The sequence below is a fragment of the Camelus ferus genome, chromosome 5, assembly GCF_009834535.1.
Source record: "Camelus ferus isolate YT-003-E chromosome 5, BCGSAC_Cfer_1.0, whole genome shotgun sequence".
Lineage (NCBI taxonomy): Eukaryota > Metazoa > Chordata > Mammalia > Artiodactyla > Camelidae > Camelus > Camelus ferus.
The window spans coordinates 7,295,631-7,309,627 of NC_045700.1; the positions used below are offsets into that span (position 1 = coordinate 7,295,631).

The 13,997-nt window shown below is 51.6% G+C and overlaps 1 long non-coding RNA gene across 1 annotated transcript; it reads right to left on the minus strand.

The window, feature by feature from the left end:
* Positions 1-523: 523 nt before the first annotated feature.
* On the minus strand, positions 524-13,207 carry LOC116663555. The gene is made up of 3 exons (XR_004319735.1): positions 12,785-13,207; positions 5,379-5,384; positions 524-534 (listed from the first exon to the last, which is right to left on the minus strand). It is a non-coding gene; the product is annotated as an uncharacterized LOC116663555 (long non-coding RNA).
* Positions 13,208-13,997: the final 790 nt, after the last annotated feature.

Genomic DNA, 13,997 nt, shown 5'->3' on the forward strand with positions numbered 1-13,997 from the left:
ACGTCCTGCTGGACAGCCCCGCCAGGCTCTCCCAGAAGGTCCTGCCCTGGCCTGCTGGCCACAGCAGTGGACACAAACGTCATCCGTCCCAGGTCCCCCAGCCCGCCAGGCCAGGCGTGTTCTGGCCAGGCCGTTCTCACAACCCTGCACAGCTCTCCCGGCCTTGGAACCGTCGGTTCCCTGAGGATGGCAGCCCCAGCCCTGTTCCCAGCCTTCTGCCCCTTCAGCCGGCAGCTCCCAGGAAGGGGTGCTGGGGAGCGCCCGCCCTTCCTCCCACAGCCCTGGCCACGTGTCCAAGTAGAGGCTTCCAGGTACCTCAGGTTGCTTGAAAAAGTTTAAATAACTTATGCACACTTATTCAGGATTTCTCCTTTCATTTTTTTACGTTTCTTTATTAGCTCAACCTGCAAAAAAAAAAGACGGAGGTGATTTTGAGAATCACAGGATTTCACCTCCCAGTATTCATACACTGCTTACCCCATCCCTAAAGCGTCTCTGTGCACGTGCCCCAGTTGGTATCTCTGTCCAGACGTGCTGGGTGCACAGTTCATGACAGCTAGAGGTCTTGAAAAGATGTAGAAGGCAGCACTGTGTTTGCCGGGCGGTGGTCGTGTCCACATGCCAGGTGTAGAAGTCCCCACGTGGCACCCAGGAGCCAGGCTGGGGAAGTGCAGTGGGGGCTGCGCTTGCCTGGGGCTGTGGGTCCTCCTGCCTTCCATCCCCGGCACATTTGCAGGAATGAACCCTTTTTCAAGGTTTGTGTATTACTTTGCTAGGGGTCCTGTACCAAGGTACCTCAGATCTGAAGCCAGGAAGTCCAAGATCAAGGTGTCAGCAGGGCTGGTTCTTTCTGAGTCCTCTCTCCATGGTGTGTAGATGGCCGCCTTCTCCCTGTGTCTTCACATGGTCTTCCCTCCCTGCCTGTCTATGTCCTGATCTCCCCTTTTTATAAGGACACCAGCCACATTGGACTAGGACCCACCCTATGACCTCATTTTACTTTAATTACCTCTGTAAAGACTCGTCTCCAAATACAGTCACACCCTGAGGTCCCTGGCAGTTCTTTTAGTTACAGGGACAGGGTGCCCGGGAGCCCTGGGAGCCTTGAGGACCAGGCGAGGAGGCAGGGGCAGGCAGGTAGCTGTCAGGGAGGCTTCATTCCTCCTCTTCCTGTAAAAAATACAGATGCTCCAGGGTTTTATTCTGTCATTCTAAGGGATTACATGGTACACACGACGTTGGAGACAACTGCCCTAAAGTATTTTCTTGAAGTGTGGGCCAGGGACTCCACATTCAGGAGGGGTGGGCTGGACGTTACAAATGCAGGTGCCCCGAGCACCCCAGCTCCACTGAGACGGGGCAAGGTATGAGAGTCAGCATTTGTGCTAAGTCTCTGGAGTGTTTGTTTTAGTTGCAGCCAGCTGGTACCCCAACTCCCAGGGCATCCTGGGGTGCCACTTACAGGATTTTGTGATTCTCTAAATAAAATACAGGCACACCTTGTTTAATTTTTCTCCACTTTATTGTGCTTTGGAGATAATGCTTTTTTTTTTTTTTTTAAATAAATTGAAGGTTTATGGGAACCCTGCATCGAGCAAGTCTGTTGGTGCCATTTTTCCTTCAGCATTTGCTCGCTCATGTGTCTGTGTCCCATTCTGGTAGTTCTTGCAGTATTTTTAACTTTTTCGTTGTTTTTATATTTGTTAGGGTGATCAGAGATCTTTGATGTTACTATTGCAAAAAGATCATCAGGTTCTGCCGGCTCAGATGATAAAATGTAAACACGTGCGTGTATGTTTACATGTGCGTTTGCACATCCACATTCACACCTAAACGTGCATCTTAGTTTCTCAAGAGAAAGCACGTTATAAACAAGGGGGCTGGAGTAAGTGACAGGGGCATTTTTCAGCAGTAATGTATTTTTTAGTTTAGTTATGTACATTGTTTTTGGGGTTTTTTGAGGCGACATTATTTATACTCTTAATACCAAGTAATTTTAAGCTGTTTTTACATTATCACAATGGTATGCTTTTCAAAACACATTTCCGACACCCTTATTATTCCCCCCCCCAAGTATTGTCATCAGATACTCCTGGTTGACATTCCTTTGGGACTCTTGGCCTGTCCTCTCTGCTGTTGCAGGGCAACCCCACACATTATTTCCAACGCACAAGCAATACTAAAGCACGGTGAATTTCCAGCCTTGATAAATACCGTTATCAGAAATAGTCTTGAATTTCTTGTGCACACCATAAATAAAAATAGTCTACAATTTGCTTAAAAAGCCTGGCAGAGTTGGAATGGTGGCAAAAGGGATGTGGGACATTTGGGGCAGAAGCAGCATGAATCAATCAACCACGTAGTTGAGAATGATACTGAAAACAAGCTCATAGTTATTAAGCTCTTTTGTGTATCAGCCACTGTTTTATTGAAGTCTAGTCAGTTTACAATGTTGTGTCAATTTCTCGTGTGTACATTGTTTTTTAAGACATAATGCTGTTGCCCACTTAATAGACTACAGTACAGTGTAAACTTTATAACTTTATATGCCCTGGGCAACCGGAGAATTTGTGTGACTTTTATTGCAATATTTGCTTTGTTGCGGGGAGGTTGGAACAGAACCCACAACATCTCCGAGGTCTGCCTGTACTCACCTTAGCAGCTTTGTTCATTGTGGGCAATTCCATACTGTGCAGAGGCACAGAAAGTAGCGTTATGAACCCTCAACAGGTCTCAGTTCCCCGTAACCCCTGCTCAGGCACACATCTGCAGTCAAGAACTTAGGTCTGTTTTCAGCGTTTTTAATTCCTTTCCCCTTATGTTTAAAAAAGTTTCTAGGGGAATGTTCCATTTTTCACTCTTCGTAAATAATTTCAACCTTACAAAAACTGCAAAAATAAAAATAGTGCACAGAACACATGGCAAAACTTCTTCCCATCCATTTGAGGCCCTTTATCGCTTAACCCTTCAGTGTGTATTTCCTAAGGAGAAGGCTGTTTCCTGACGTGCCCACAGAACAGTTACCAGCTCTGATCCTTTATAGAAAAAGTGCTGATCCCTGTCCTGGAGACCCCATTGCACATGTTAATGTGCAAGAGTTTTCCTCAAGGTTTGCAATAACAAAGATCCTGTAAACCGCCTCTGGAGGTGGTGCGCAGACTGGTCCATTAGTGAGTGGAATGGTATACAGCTGTAAAAAGAGCGCTTCAGAGCAGCACGTGACACTGTGGACGCCTCTCAGTGGCGTTAACAGCAGTGCAAGGAGTAAGTCAGACGGTTATAGATAGCATGATATCCCTTTTATAAGGGCTGAGTTTAAAAGTGCCTTTTGAGAATGTGTAGAAGTGAGATGCAACTTGTACAGAAGCAGGCAGGGGATCAGTGCTGGGGTGGGATTCACTGTCTGCATGGGCAGGACCCTGGCTTTTGCTGTGGATGGTGCTTCATCTGTCTTTGCTTCACCGTTAAACTTAGCAAGGTGAGAAGGGGCCAGGACCAGACTCTATCATGCATCTGAGGTTCAACGAAAGAATCCCTGACATCAGTCCAGTTCCTGAACTGTTAATCGATCTCAGTATTAACCTTAAGTTAATTCTTTGGGATTACCTCAGAGCTGTGTCTCAGATGGGCAGTTGTTTGCTTTCTGACAGAGGGCCAGCACTTTGCTCAGACGGGGGCTGTGGGTTAGAAACTGCTTCCTTCCCTGGCTGGGGCTGGTAGACTTCTTCCTACTTGGTAAATTTTAAGTGAAAGAGGAAATTCCAAAGGGAAAAAAGGCTGAAAAGTTGATACGATACACATTTAAAACTGAGGTTTCAAGAAAAAAAGTCAGTGGTTTGAAGGCAAGTAGTCTGACCTAGGAAAAGTTTTTTGAAAATTTGTAATTTTCACACAGTTTTATTTTATTATCATTATTTTTTAATTGAAATACAGTCAGTTACAATGTGTCAGTTTCTGGTGTGCAGCACAATGTCTCGGTCATGCATATACATCCATATATTCGTTTTCCTATTCTTTTTCATTAAAGGTTATTTCAAGATACTGAACGTAGTTCCCTGTGCTATACAGTGTCTTTAACATCAGAGGGTGTAGGGAGCGCCTGTGGATATGGATGAGGAAAATAGCAAGATTCGAAGGACAAAAGTAACAGGGAAAAACAAACCAAGCTGGCAAGTCACATAAGAAAAAAAAATGGGTTATTGTATAAAAATTTGTTCAATCTGAGTAGGAATAAAAGGAATGCAAATTAAGAAGAACATTTAGGTGCGGTTCCACTTGATAAATTGTAAAAATGAAAGTGACCCCTGATTTGACATATTGTGAAGTGACCACAGTAAGTCCATTTAACATCCGTCACCGCACGTACAACATTTTTTCTCTTGTGTTGAGGACTTAGAAGATCTATTCTCTTAGCAACCTCCATATACGCAATGTAGTATTATTAACTATAGTCACCATGCTGTACGTTACATCCCTGGTGATATTTATTTATAACTGAAAGTTTGTGCCTTTTGACCCCCATCACCTGGTTTTCCCACTCCCTACCTCTGGTTACCACCAATCTTTGGGTTTTGTTTGTTTCTTTCCTTTTTTATTTTTACTTTTTAAGATTCCATAATTAAGTGAGATCATACAGTATTTGTCTGACTTACTTCACTTAGCATGATGCATATCTTGGCTATTGTAAGTAATGCTGCTGTGAACATGGGGTGCAGATATCTTTTTGAATTAGTGATTCTGTTTCCTTCAGATAAATGGGCAGAAGTCGGATCGATGGATCACCTCCTGCTGCTTTGAAGACAGTCGTGAGATTTAAGAATCCTCTCCTGGGGTGTGCTGTTAGGAAAGTCATCTGAAAACACAGTTGTCTCTCGGTATCTGGGGGATTGGTTCCAGGAGCTCTCGTGGATACCAGAATCCATGGATGCTCAAGTCTCTTATATAAAATGGCATTTATAGCATGAATATAGTCGGTCCTCCGTAACCCCAGGTTGTGCATCCGTGGGTACGGAGGACCCATCATACTGGACTTTTCTGCTCAGATACGGTAATCTTAGGCTTTTCTCTAGAAGGTAAACACTTGTTAACTTAAAATGGTGAATACAAGCGGATGGCTTAGAAGGACCCCTGGGTCCGAGGCCATGGTGAGCATTTATGGGGCTGTGTAAGCGAGGCTGAGGCCCCCTTCCAGTATGACAGGTGCTGGTGATGGAGCCTGGGCGGGACGCGTCTGGGTCGTTTGTGGGGACTGAGCTTGGGGTGGGCTGGAAGGGCAGGCCCCACCGTGCTTCCGGGTGGCCATGGGCCATTGGGGGTTCTGGACTGTGCAGCTGTTTCTGTGGTGGTGGAGAAGATACGCTGAGGCTTGGTGAAGGCACTGCTCTCTGCCTTTGTCCCATCGAGGCCAAGAGCCAGCTGAGGGCTTCCTTGGCCGAGACAGATTTCCCACACGTCTGGAGAGGACCCGGTGGTAGCTGGATGAAAGAACCAGGATTCTGGTTCCCTGAGAAGAAAGCTCGCCTTCTGTAAGTTCCATCCCCACTTTCAGAATTGGTGCCTCTGCAGGAAAGCCTTGGATCTGATGCCAGCTTCCTGGGAATCGTGGGAGTCACAGGGTGAGGAGGAAGACAGCAAGACTGACGCTTTCAGCCCTAGTGGCAGTTTTCCTAGGTAGAAACTGGGGGCTGGGATGTAAGTAAGGTGGTGCCCAAGGTCACGACCTTGACCTCAGGCTGGATGCCAGAGAGGAGCAACACTGGTTGCAGTCTGGCCCAGGGCCGCAGCCAGTCTGGAGCCCCTGGAGGGGTACACCTGGACTGGGAGGCCATCTGGCTGCTCCAGAACCACTAGGAAGCTTTCCGGAACCCTGATGGGTGCCTAGGTGCACCCCTACACCTGGAAGGGGATGTGGGAGGCCAGGGTCCTTACTGGATCAGGGGAAGGACAAGGAAGGAAGAAAAGGCACTTTCACAGGTGGTGTGGGGAGCCCGATGACGGTTGTTATCTGCAGCCCCCTCTGCCCCAGGAAGAGTCCGAAGGAGGTGGCCCGAGGAGGTGGCCGTGGTGGCGTGTATGTGCAGGATGGTCAGGGTGAGGTGAGGCGTCTGCAGGGGCTCCATCCTCTCCGGCATTCAGGGGCTGAGTGCCCACTGGCCTGATACGCAGTGGTGTCACTTTGCTAAGTGCTTAAGTCAGTGCTGGGCACCTGATGGGAGGCTTGGCAGTCACTCGTCGGTTGGTCCAGACAGGACTGCGCAGGCGCTGGTGGCCGCACTGCTGGCCGGGGTCCGGGGCAGCAGGGGCCGCGGGGGCCCAGCCTCCCCTGCGGTGCACTGGGGAGGCCTTTGCACCTGGCTGGCCGGCCTGCGTGTGGGCTCCGTCTCCCTCTGCTTCTGGGGCAGGGAGCTGTCCCGATGTCCTGGTTGATGGGGAGCCCCCAGCCTGGTCCGCGAGGTTGGTGGCACCCTCTCTGTGGTCTGACCGCCCTGCCCCCCCCAGTGCCAGAGACCGCCAAGGCTGGCTGTGTCCTAGAAAGAACACACTGGGCCAGGCAACTGCCATCTTCCCTCGTGTCCCAAACACACACTGGATTCTGTCTGAAAGATGAGGAGCCACCACAGTCACAGAGAAACATCGGGGTTAGTAGCCCACTGGCTCCCGGATCCCAGACAGAGGAGGACCCTCCCCATCCCAGCATCTGTCCCACAGCCGTGAGTCCGGCTCCCTCGGCCTCACCTGGTTGCTGGCTGTCCGGCCGTGACAGCTGGGGAACATTTCCATTTTTCCACTACTTCTGTGTAGTTTTTTATAGAAATCTCAAGAGGAGCCCCAGTTCATAAAATAAAGGCAGGGCTACTCTCTTGCTGTCGTGGGGTACCCTGGGGTTCCACGGAACATGGTTTGAAAACCACAGCAGTGTGTAGAGGCAGCCAGCACAGATGTAAGCAGGAGCGCGACAGGATCCAAGGTGAAAGGAATTAAGAGGGGGCGTGGCAGGCGAGAGTGAGGCTTGGGAGCGCCCCAGGTGGGGAAGGGGCTGGTCCGGCCCTTGGGGCAGCTGTAGGAAGGCTGGGGAAGGGGGTCGGCATTCAGGAGGCGGAGAAACCCCTCTGTTTTGGAAAGACCCTGTCCCAGGGGCAGCCTGACCCTGGCCGCAGGGGCTGACAGACTCGAGATTCCCAGACAGACTCCAGATTCCCGGACAGACTCCATCCCAGACTTCACCTTACTGTGATTTTCAAGCAAACTTGATTTTTGTTTCTCTGCTGATACAGCCCTTCTTTTGAGGTAATTGCAGAAGAGACCAGTGCTGCTTTTGAGGCTGGAAATTTTGTGCCTTAAAACAGTTGAATGTCTTTGGTAGTACAGTTGGGCTGAAGGTGACATTTGGTTTTGAATTATGAAGTTTCTGCCTACTGACCCCAGCAGCCCCGTTCTCCTTCCCCACCCCACTGATCTGAGGAAACATGCTGAGGTTACAAAATTGTTTTAAAACGTGGGAGAGAAAGACACCTTTGAATCAACTATGCTTCTCTTCCTCAGATGATTTATTTTGCATGTGAACAGACTGCACAAAAAAATGGATGCATAGTGTTATTTGCATATAGAAGAGGAAGAAAATCAATGTCTTGCACATGTTAGCAGAAACATTTTGTAGTTTGGAAGATCCTCTTTCCAGCAAAGCCCCCCTCTTGGCTCAGGTCACGTGGGCTGACTGGTAGGGTGACAGTGACACACGCGTGGTGCTCGCTGCGGTGCCACAGGCAGGACGTCTGGATGGATATCAGAGCTGCCACTTCTGCATTCTCTCTCCTGTGGTTTCACCATGTTTTGCAACCTTGCTGTCCCGCTGCCTTGCAGTTCTATTTTAAAGCCTCCTGGGTCTGAGCACAGCGCCCACTTGCCAGCCCGTGGCTGAGACGCACCCTCACTTAGCTGACAGTGGGCCCCGCCTGTGTCGGATGCCACCCCACCTGGGTACGGCTGCCGCCTGCCCTCCCTGCCCTGTCTGGTCTGGCACCGTCCCCCCCACCAACCCGCCAGGGTGGTCCAGCTCCTGGCCCCTGCATGAGCATCCCCGCGCCTCAGACTTTTCTCGGGCACCCAGTTGCCCGCTGCTGCCGGTGGTACTGCTGCCTGACCCTCCGGGGCCTCAGGGTCAATTTTTAGTCCCATTTATGAGCCGGGCTAGCGGCCACCCAGCTCACACCCCTCCACTCCGCCCCCGGTCTGGTTCCCAATCCCCGGAAGTCGGATGGTTTATTAAAAGGCGAGCACCTAGTGTAACAGTTTTCATTTCCATTTTCACAGACAGTAAATTATCCAGTTAAGACCTTGTCTTGACAGAAGTTATAGATGCTGAGTTCTTTTGTGGCTGTGTGAGACCCGTTGGATTTAAATGTTTGATGTGCAGAAGATCTAAGCTTATCTGCTTTGGAAGCAGAAGTAGCCAGGAATAGGGCTGGCTTGCTGTTTCTGTCCTGAGCTGCCTCTGTTAGTGTTTTTAACTAGCACTTCTGAATGGTCCCCCTCCTCCAGCTGGTGTCCCTTTGTCCCTGGGCTCACCCTTTACTGCAATTTATTTTCTCTTGCTTTTTGTTTTTACCTTCTATGCTGGTAGATGAGGGGTCCTCTTTCAAATACTTGCAGATTATTCAGTCAGAAAGTGTTCTAGCAGTTTTTTGTTTCCAGAGCAGTACTAGGGAGACAGTCATAGAAAAGAAGTGCATACATCTCTATGGTGACAGAAGTTTATCTTCTAATCTGGTAAAATACAAGGCCCCCCTTCATGGCCTGTGTCCTGTACCAGGGTGGCCCCCACAGGTGGTGTGGACTGAGGTGGTCCGGGCTTGGAGGAGGCCTTGTGTGTGGGTGGCAGCTCCGTGACACTGTCCCTTGGGCCCTGTAGTCACCCGAGATGCTTAAAGGGCCTGGACCAGGCCTGGACCCCTCAGGAGTGGATGCCTCCACACTGTGCTCTCTGGGGCCTTGGCAGGGTGTCTGGACTGCGGACCCCTGAGGGCACCCCAGCTCACTAGGGCGCCCCCCACCCCCGCCTGTCTTCACACCTCACGTGTGAAGCCATCTTTCTCATTTTGCTCCTTTGTTTCATCTTTCTCTGTAGCCGATGTTCTGACTGGGCGCCTGCGTTCTCCCAGTGACGCTGGGCTTGTTGAAAACACACACACACAATTTTTTCCTCTTTCCCTTTTACTTTCTTGACACCACCTATGCTTCCAGGTGGAAAATCAGTCTTGCTGCTTTAATTGCTATTAATTCTTGGCAGCCTAAGTGTTCTTTTTTTTCTTTTTTAAGATCGTTGGGTTATGTAAGGACTCATCTGTTACTACCTTTAACTGAACCACCAGCAAACAGAGGAGGCTTCCCTGTCTTCCCGCCCACCTTCCCTCATGCTGCTCAGAAACGGGGAAGATGACCAAGTCATAGTTACTAAACAGCAGGGGTTCTGTTACCCACCGTTCCTGGTTTCGAGGTGCGTGGCAACTGCTGCCATTCACAGAATCATCTTGCCTTGTCCCTGGATTGCTCACCGCAGCCCTGTCCCCATCCCTAATCCTGTCCCCTTGACCCTGAAAGCTGGCGGGGGTTTGGGCTCTCGCTGCCCCTCTCCTACCCTCAGGCCTGGCTGGCTTCCCTACACCTGCAGTCACCCTGGTGAAAATCGCCATGTTGACCTCTGCCTGCCTGTGTCCCTGGCCCCCATGGACGCGGTGCCTGGTGCCAGGGTCAGGATGGCTGTTTCCCCTGCCTCTGCCGTGTGGCTCTGAGCCTTGCTGTGCTCATCTGTCAGAGTGTGATGACCCCACCTTGGGGGTGACCGTGAGGACAACTTGCTGGGAAGATGAAGGTGGTCAAGGCTGAGAGGTGGACAGTGCCCAGTTGGGGAGGAAGGGGGTCAGCAGTGTGGGGTCTCTACCCTGGCGCTGGCAGCCTCGGCCTCCTGCCCACCTGAGGTTGTTTGACCCCCACTCCTGGTCCCCTGATCCCATTTGGGGTCCCCTGATGCCTACCTGTCGTGGCCACTTGAGGTTCACAGTATTCCTTCCCTGGGCCCTAGTTCTGATCACACATAGGCTCCAAGTCCAGCCGAGGGATGAGAGGAAAGGGTGCCCCCAGTCGCCCCTGCTCATGAGCTGTGCGGGAAGCATCGTCGAGGTGCTGGTCCTGTGCGGGCCCATGCAGTGGTCCGTGCATGGCAGGAGGGGGTGGTCCCCTTATGGAGGCAGGATTTCAAAGACCCTGCCCTGCACAGAGCTGAGCCTGGGTCTGGGTGCAAGATGGTGTGTCTGCTCTGGGCTGAGTCAGAAGAGGCCCCTGGGCCCTGGGAGCCCCTCACTCAAGGGCAGGGAAGGAGGAGGAAGTAGCCGGCGTCAGGGTCTCGCTGGCTGGGAGCGTTCTGGTGTGTCACAGTTCTCCTTCACCTCGACCCTGCTTTGGGGGGCTTGCCCACGCCCCTCCTCTCCAGCTCATGGGCACAGACACACTGTCTGCATGCCAGGGCCCTGCCACGGGAGCCAGGACACAGCCACAGAAAGGAACAAGCCAGTTAGGTGCGACACACAGCGTGGGGTGACTTGTTACCAGCTCGGAGCTCTGGCTCTGCTCTTGGCCACCCCACCACCGACGGGGACCATGCTGACTGGCTGCCCGGAGCCCAGGTGTCCCCAGGGCGCTGGGCACCCCTGAGTCAGGGACACACGGACAGCAGCAAATGAGATCAATCTGTCCTTTTTTGAAATCTTTATTTTTAAAGCTCTTAAACTTTCAAAATCAAATAGTTGATAGCTTGTTAAAAGGCAGCCCCCCCTGACACATTTAAGTTCATTTTTATAACGTGAAAACCGTTGGAATCAGAAACAAAGTTGAGGGTTGGGCACTGCTGCTGAAAAGCAAGCCAGTCGAGGAAGAGAAAGCCTGGCTTTTACGTAGATGTGTGGCCTAAACCCGTTGTTTCACCCCCATGGGGAGGGTGGGGATAACAGACCAGAACTGCCCACGCTGGCCCTTTCTGACCGGGGCCGTAGCGGGTCAGCTGGCCTTTTTTGCTGCCAGCAGTCTGCTTTTTCTGCATCGGGCAAGTATTGTTTCGTGATCAGAGAAACACAAGCACGTGCTGGTTTTCGGGGTCACTCAGCACGAGGGCGTGAGCAGAACCGTCTGGGCGGTTCTGCTCTGCTGGTTCTTGGCTGTGTTGCTGGTCTGCTCGGGCTGCTAGAGCAAGTACGCAGCCCAGGCGGCTCAGGCGACAGGAATGCATTGTCTCCCAGTTCTGGAGGCTGGGAGGCTGGGAGGCTGGGAGGCTGGGATCCAGGTGCTGGCAGGGTTGGCTCCCTCCGGGGCCTTTCTCCTTAGCTTGCAGACAGTGGCCTTCTTACGTGTCCTCACGTGGTCTTCAGTCTGTGCCTGTGGTCACGTGCCACCCTGCTGTGACCAGGCCCTAAGCCGTGCACATCTCTGTATGAGCCCATTTGAGCTGGACCAGCAGAGACAGAAATGTAATCGAGCTGTTAGATGGTAACTCCTCGACGTGGCATCCTGGCAGGTCTGATTGCGGTCCAGACTCGTTACTTTCATTACGCTCTCGGGCACTGGCAGCCGTGGAAGGCGGTTGTGATGGCTGGTCGGTCCTTCAGGTGCAGCTAAGGCTCGGTCCCAGGGCCGAGCAGTGACCAGGCACACATCCCGGGTCGTGCGGGAAGGAAACCCCAGTGGGCTGGAGCGAGTGAGGGGAAGGGGCCGGTCGGATCCCTGACCTGCGGGCACAACAAACGTGGACCTCATTCCCTGAGCAGCAGGCCACCAACGAGGGGATGGTCAGAGATGCAGAAAAGGAAATGGGTTTACAGGAAATCTTCGGGTGGAGTTGTGAGGGGCCGGAGAAGATGTCGGGATGGAGACCTTGGGGACTTGGATTCAGAACCAGCTGTTCCTTAACGAGTGAGAAGAGGCCATGCCGGCAGGCCCTCATGGAAGATGCACACGCCCTCGGGGGTGCCCCCAGGCCCTGGGACCGGGTGTGTGCCAGTCAAACAGCTCCCCGCGCCAGGTGATGGTGGGGGGTCTTCGTGACCGAAAAACTCAACAGGAAGGAGCCTCAGTGAGTGACAACAGGGCCTTGGCTGGTAGTCCACACGAAGCTGAAAAGATGCTGTAAAGAATGTCCAACAACTTGAACGTTTTTAGTGGAAGTTGGAAGGAAAGAGCAGCTGACGAAAACAGCTGACGTTACCATGTTTCTATGAGGGGTCAGGGGAATCATGGAAGATGTCTTTTCTTTTACCTTTTGTGTATTTTCTGATTTATCTACAATGCATATTGATTTCACTTTTGCTCCTAATTTTTAAAAATTTTTATTTAATTTTTTATTTACCTTAATTTAATTTTTTATTTTAAATCATAAAATTTACCACTGTAACCATTTTTAGGTGTCGGGTCCAGGGCAGTCACAGGTGTTGTGCAGCCAATCACCACCTGTCCAACCCCATCGTCCCGTTTTCCCAGACTGGAGCTCTGTGCCCATCAGACAGTCCTCCCCAGCCCCCGCCTCCTGCCCCCGGGGACCAGCGCGCTCCCTCTGTCTGTGAATTTGATCCTCTCACACGAGTGGAATCGTGCACTATTTGACCTGTGCCTGCTTCTGTGACACTTGGCACGTTTTCAGGGTTCATCCATGTTGTCACGTGTATCATAATTTCCTTTCTTATTAATGCCAAATAATATTCCATCATATTATAAACCAAGACAGAGAAAAAGGTCCTGAAACACTGATTTGAAATAAGTTGAGCATTTGATGTTTGTCCCAGGATGTGACCTCAGTGTGTCACAGAGCCTTTCCTTAACCCTCCTGCACCACGTCCTCTGTAACTGGGTGGTCCTGTCCCATCCTGGGCAGAGGCATGGGAGGAAGGGGCACTGGGTGTGGAGGCCAGGGCTGGTCCTGTGGCTGTGTGGCTGTCCCTGGGTGGCTGGATCAACTGTTTTCTCATTGACGATGGTGGCGAAGGGGATTGGGGAACTGGGGAAGGCCATCAGCTTTGAGATGCCCTGTGTGGACCCCACTGGGGCCCTGGCAGTGGCTCTCCAGGACGGTGACCAGGATGAGGACAGTGACTGTGCACCCCTCCTCTGGGCGTCTCCTTTCTTGACTGTGTGGAATAGGAAGTTGTGATGAGAGAAGGAAGTGGTCATGGAAGGACACTGCTGTCATTGTTTTGAAAAATTGCTGTGACATTTAAAATGTGTAGTCAGAACCATGCAGAAGAGACCTTGTGCTGCTGTCGGAGGGCTGTTCTGTGGCATGCCCACCAGGCCCCGTGGCTCCCTTGGTGTCCGTCCCGCGTGCTCTGCTGATTTCCTGTCGCGGGCTGAGAGCTGTCGCCGAGAGCCCTGCCCGCCGCCCAGGGGGAGTGACTTCTCCTTTCAGCGCTGGCGCCTGGTGTCGTTGGATGCGCCCTTGTTAGGCGCATCCCCGCTGAGCGTGCTTCTGTCCTGGCGCAGCGCCCCCTCCACCCCCGGTAATGTCCTGCCCTGCGACCCTCGGGGCCTGCCGCTCACGCAGGACTCCAGCCTCCTTCTGGCTGTTCTTGGACGGTACCTCTCTTCCCCGTACACTGTCAGCCTTCCTGCTTAAAGAGCGAAAACTGACAGGATGGCTGTTGTTCAGGCCTGTACTTCTAGCTAAACGGACCTAAAGTCTAACATGCTCCCTTCCCTGTGCTCTCCCTTCTCAGAAGAACTTACCTTTTACTTTTACCCTGAAGGTCTGGAAAGAAGGTCATGGACTGACCTCAAGAAAATGGGCAAACCCTCCTCAAATTCCTCCATAACACAAAGTTCTTACCAAGATGAAAAGAGTGTCAGAATGCAACACCCTGTAAAACGCCCTGATTGTTATCCCCTTTCCTGTTCACCCAGTTTCTCTATAAAACGTCAAGACCCCAACCCCAAGAGGAGCTCAGGGTCTTTAAGGCACGAGC